The following is a 6,331-nucleotide window of genomic DNA, read 5'->3' as shown; positions in this document are numbered from 1 at the left end:
AACATAAAAGACAGAATAGGTAATAACATAAAAGACAGAATAGGTAATAACATAGACAAAATAGGTAATAACATAAAAGACAGAATAGGTAATAACAGACAAAATAGGTAATAACATAAAAGACATAACAGAATAGGTAATAACATAAAATACATACAACACAGAATAGGTAACAACATAAAAGACAGAATAGGTAATAACATAGACAAAATAGGTAATAACATAAAAGACATAACAGAATAGGTAATAACATAAAATACATATAACACAGAATAGGTAACAACATAAAAGACAGAATAGGTAATAATATAAAAGACATAACACAGAATAGGTAATAACAACATAAAAGACAGAATAGGTAATAACCTAAAATACATAAGACAGAATAGGTAATAACATAAAAGACATATGACACAGAATAGGTAATAACATAAGACAGAATAGGTAATAACATAAAATACATAAAAGACAGAATAGGTAACAACATAAAAGACAGAATAGGTAATAACATAAAAGACATGACACAGAATAGGTAACAACATAAAAGACAGAATAGGTAATAACATAGACAAAATAGGTAATAACATAAAAGACAGAATAGGTAATAACAGACAAAATAGGTAATAACATAAAAGACATATAACAGAATAGGTAATAACATAAAATACATATAACACAGAATAGGTAACAACATAAAAGACAGAATAGGTAATAATATAAAAGACAGAATAAAAGACATATAACACAGAATAGGTAATAACATAAAAGACGGAATAGGTAATAACCTAAAATACATAAGACAGAATAGGTAATAACATAAAAGACATAACACAGAATAGGTAACAACAGAATAGGTAATAACATAAAAGACAGAATAGGTAATAACATAAAAGACAGAATAGGTAATAACATAAAGGACAGAATAGGTAACAACATAAAAGACAGAATAGGTAATAACATAAGTACCAATGATTGTCACACACACACAAGGTGTGGCGAAACTTGTCCTCTGCATTTGACCCATCCCCTTGTTCACCCCCTGTGAGGTGAGGGGAGCAGTGGGGAGCAGCGGTGCCGCGCCCGGGAATCATTTTTGGTGATTTAACCCCCAATTCCAACCCTTGATGCTGAGTGCCAAGGCTCCCATTTATTTAGGCCGGGGTTTGAACTCACACCCTACCCATCTCAGGGCGGACACTCTAACCACTAGAACACTGAGTAGGTAATAACATAAAAGACATAACACAGAATAGGTAATAACATAAAAGACAGAATAGGTAATAACATAAAAGACATATACCACAGAATAGGTAATAACGTGAAAGACATGCCACAGATAAGGTAATAACATAAAAGACAACACAGAATAGGTAATAACATAAAAGACATATACCACAGAATAGGTAATAACATGAAAGACATAACACAGAATAGGTAATAACATAAAAGACATAACACAGAATAGGTAATAACATAAAAGACATAACACAGAATAGGTAATAACATAAAAGACATGCCACAGATAAGGTAATAACATAAAAGACATGCCACAGAATAGGTAATAACATAAAAGACATAACACAGAATAGGTAATAACATGAAAGACATGCCACAGATAAGGTAATAACATAAAAGACATGCCACAGAATAGGTAATAACGTGAAAGACATGCCACAGATAAATTGTAATAACATAAAAGACATATACCACAGAATAGGTAATAACATGAAAGACATGCCACAGATAAGGTAATGACATAAAAGACATAACACAGAATAGGTCATAACATAAACGACATGCCACAGAATAGGTCATAACATAAAAGACATAACACAGAATAGGTAATAACATAAAATACATAACAACATGAAAGACATGCCACAGCTAAGGTAATAACATAAAAGACATGCCACAGAATAGGTAATAACATAAAAGACATAATAGGTAATAACATAAAAGATAGAATAGGTCATGGCCGAGGGGAAAAAGTGTTCTGTTCAATCCACTAATGGTAATCAAACTAGCGGTGGTGGTGTTGTTCTATTTTTCAGTTTACAAGTTGCAAACAGCCCTTTAAAAGTCCAACAATGACTTGTGCACCCAGCATTTGTGTACCGTGTGTGCAGGACCAGCTGCTGTTCTGTGACGACTGTGACCGAGGTTACCACATGTACTGCCTTTCTCCCCCCATGACAGAACCGCCCGAGGGTAAGTTGAAATATTCTGACCACATCCCGCATCGTACTCCTCTTCTGTTCCATTGCAGGAAGCTGGAGCTGCCACCTGTGCCTGGCTCTGCTCAAGGAGAAAGCCTCCATATACCAGCAGAACCAGAACCAGAACCCGGCCTCCGAGTGACCTGGCACCCACTAGTTAGAAGTCTCCATCTACATGGAAGCAAAACAGACCTCAGACCAGTTGAAGGCAACCTGGAAGGCTCGGCTCACACATAAATATGTCTTGGAGGCATGCGGTAACCATAGCAACAGCTGTCTCCATGGGAACGCTGGGCAGTTGCATCACAGCTAATTATCTGCATGTTGCCAAGTCATCCGTTTCCATATGAGTTGGGAACTGGTGTTAGATGTAAATATAAACAGAATATGCAAATCATTGTATTGTGTTTATATTTACATCTAACACCAGTTCCCAACTCATATGGAAACAGGGTTGGTATGTTAACTTGCCAGAAGCCGCGTGGGCAAATATAACAAACAGTACGTTGCTGGAGAATTATTATTGTTATTGTTCTCGTGGATTTTTGTAGTGTACTTTGTCCGATTCCATTGGAGGGCTTTCACCTTGGAACGAGTCCAGCTAGGACTTGTTGAGCTCAGTCTGTTACTGTCAGGCCAACACCATGGAGAGGATTTACTCATCACAAGACATGTTTTTGTTAGTATATCATATCCTCTTACTTTCAGCGTCCTGCATACGGTAGCCTCGGTATGACGCTTGGCACACCATCTGTACCGTAGTAGAAAGCACCCACAGCAACACACTCGCATCCTTCTTTTTGAGAAAATACAAATAAAAAAATGACCTGCTATTCCGTCGGTGTTGGGAGAATTTTCTAGTCCAGTTTTGTAAAGTGTGTGCCGTACACTTCTACCAAGATCATGCATTCTATGTACTGTGTTGCCTTTTTTGTTATAACTGTGACATCTGTTCAATTCATTTGACTGTTCAAATATGTCAGACCTCCATTTTGAGTATTTGTAAAATGATGTACTTTGTTGTACTATTTTAATTTTTTTACATTTTTTCGACTAGCCTGACTGAAATAAACATCACTTTTCATTGGAATGATGAGTTTTGGGAAATTCTTGTTCTTTTCAGTAATTGTGCTAGTGCAGGTTTGTCCTGTCATCCATTCAGGAGCGACCTTCTCCAACTTCTGCTTCAAGAATGTAAGTTACTGTCACTCCAGAGCAGGGGTCACCAACCTTTTTGAAAGCAAGAGCTACTTCTTGGGTAGTGATTAATGCGAAGGGCTACCAGTTTGATACACACTTAAATAAATTGCCAGAAATAGCCAATTTGCTCAATTTACCTTTAACTCTATGTTATTATTAATAATTAATGATATTTACACTTAATCGGTTTAAAAGAGGAGAAAACACGAAAAAAATGACAATTAAATTTTGAAACATAGTTTATCTTCAATTTCGACTCTTTAAAATTCAAAATTCAACCGAAAAAAAGAAGAGAAAAACTAGCTAATTCGAATCTTTTTTGAAAAAATTAAAAAAATAATTTATGCAACATCATTAGTAATTTTTCCTGATTAAGATTAATTTTAGAATTTTGATGACATGTTTTGAAAAGGTTAAAATCCAATCTACACTTTGTTAGAATATATAACAAATTGGACCAAACAAAGACAAATCATTATTTCTTCTACATTTTCCAGAACAAAAATTTTAAAAGAAATTCAAAAGACTTTGAAATAAGATTTAAATTTGATTCTACAGATTTTCTAGATTTGCCAGAATAATTTTTTTGAATTTTAATCATAAGTTTGAAGAAATATTACACAAATATTCTTCGTGGAAAAAACAGAAGCTAAAATGAAGAATTAAATAAAAAAATTTTTATTATTCTTTACAATAAAAATAATTTTACCTGAACATTGATTTAAATTGTCAGGAAAGAAGAAGAAGGAATTTAAAAGGTAAAAAGGTATATGTGTTTAAAAATCCTAAAATAATTTTTAAGGTTTTATTTTTTCTCTAAAATTGTCTTTCTGAAAGTTATAAGAAGCAAAGTAAAACATTAAAGAATTTATTTAAACAAGACAAAATAGCTCAAATAGCAGCACTTAAAGAGCTGCCTCTATTTTTTAAATTGTATTTATTTACTAGCAAGCTGGTCTCTCTTTGCCTGACATTTTTAATTCTAAGAGAGAACTCAAATAGAATTTGAAAATCCAAGAAAATATTTTAAAGACTTGGTCTTCAAATTCTATTTGAGTTTTGTCTCTCTTAGAATTAAAAATGTCAGGCAAAGAGAGACCAGCTTGCTAGTAAATAAATAAGAGTCATTCAAATAACTATAACATATAGAACATGCTATACGTTTACCAAACAATCTGTCACTCCTAATCGCTAAATCCCATGAAATCTTATACGTCTAGTCTCTTACGTGAATGAGCTAAATACAAACCCCGTTTCCATATGAGTTGGGAAATTGTGTTAGATGTAAATATAAACGGAATACAATGATTTGCAAATCATTTTCAACCCATATTCAGTTGAATATGCTACAAAGACAACATATTTGATGTTCTAACATGTTTTTTTTGTGCAAATAATCATTAACTTTAGAATTTGATGGCAGCAACACGTGACAAAGAAGTTGGGAAAGGTGGCAATAAATACTGATAAAGTTGAGGAATGCTCATCAAACACTTATTTGGAACATCCCACAGGTGAACAGGCAAATTGGGAACAGGTGGGTGCCATGATTGGGTATAAAAGTAGATTCCATGAAATGCGCAGTCATTCACAAACAAGGATGGGGCGAGGGTCACCACTTTGTCAACAAATGCGTGAGCAAATTGTTGAACAGTTTAAGAAAAACCTTTCTCAACCAGCTATTGCAAGGAATTTAGGGATTTCACCATCTATGCTCCGTAATATCATCAAAGGGTTCAGAGAATCTGGAGAAATCACTGCACGTAAGCAGCTAAGCCCGTGACCTTCCATCCCTCAGGCTGTACTGCATCAACAAGCCACATCAGTGTGTAAAGGATATCACCACATGGGCTCAGGAACACTTCAGAAACCCACTGTCAGTAACTACAGTTGGTCACTACATCTGTAAGTGCAAGTTAAAACTCTCCTATGCAAGGCGAAAACTGTTTATCAACAACACCCAGAAACGCCGTCGGCTTCGCTGGGCCTGAGCTCATCTAAGATGGACTGATACAAAGTGGAAAAGTGTTCTGTGGTCTGACGAGTCCACATTTCAAATTGTTTTTGGAAACTGTGGACGTCGTGTCCTCCGGACCAAAGAGGAAAAGAACCATCCGGATTGTTATAGGCGCAAAGTGTAAAAGCCAGCATGTGTGATGGTATGGGGGTGTATTAGTGCCCAAGACATGGGTAACTTACACATCTGTGAAGGCGCCATTAATGCTGAAAGGTACATACAGGTTTTGGAGCAACATATGTTGCCATCCAAGCAACGTTACCATGGACGCCCCTGCTTATTTCAGCAAGACAATGCCAAGCCACGTGTTACATCAACGTGGCTTCATAGTAAAAGAGTGCGGGTACTAGACTGGCCTGCCTGTAGTCCAGACCTGTCTCCCATTGAAAATGTGTGGCGCATTGTGAAGCCTAAAATACCACAACGGAGAACACTGTTGAACACTGAGTGTTGTTAAAAGGAAAGGCCATGTAACACAGTGGTGAACATGCCCTTTCCCAACTACTTTGTCACGTCTTGCAGCCATGAAATTCTAAGTTAATTATTATTTGCAAAAAAAAAATAAAGTTTATGAGTTTGAACATCAAATATGTTGTCTTTGTAGCATATTCAACTGAATATGGGTTGAAAAGGATTTGCAAATCATTGTATTCCGTTTATATTTACATCTAACACAATTTCCCAACTCATATGGAAACGGGGTTTGTAATATTATTTGATATTTTACGCTGATGTGTTAATAATTTCACACATAAGTCGCTCCTGAGTATAAGTCGCACCCCCGGCCAAACTATGAAAAAAAATGCGACTTATAGTCCGAAAAGAACGGTAAGCAGTTTAAAAATGTTCACCACATATTTGGTATGAACATATTCACTCTTGGTTGCTATATGGCCTC

At 35.4% G+C, this 6,331-nt stretch overlaps 1 long non-coding RNA gene across 1 annotated transcript; it reads left to right on the top strand.

Annotated features, from left to right (window-relative positions):
- The first annotated feature begins 6 nt into the window (after positions 1 to 6).
- On the top strand, positions 7 to 3,306 carry LOC133648266 (uncharacterized). The gene is made up of 2 exons (XR_009825833.1): positions 7 to 2,208; positions 2,267 to 3,306. It is a non-coding gene; the product is annotated as an uncharacterized LOC133648266 (long non-coding RNA).
- Positions 3,307 to 6,331: the final 3,025 nt, after the last annotated feature.

This window comes from Entelurus aequoreus, linkage group LG04, assembly GCF_033978785.1.
Source record: "Entelurus aequoreus isolate RoL-2023_Sb linkage group LG04, RoL_Eaeq_v1.1, whole genome shotgun sequence".
Lineage (NCBI taxonomy): Eukaryota > Metazoa > Chordata > Actinopteri > Syngnathiformes > Syngnathidae > Entelurus > Entelurus aequoreus.
This window is presented reverse-complemented; position numbering and strand designations above follow the sequence as displayed.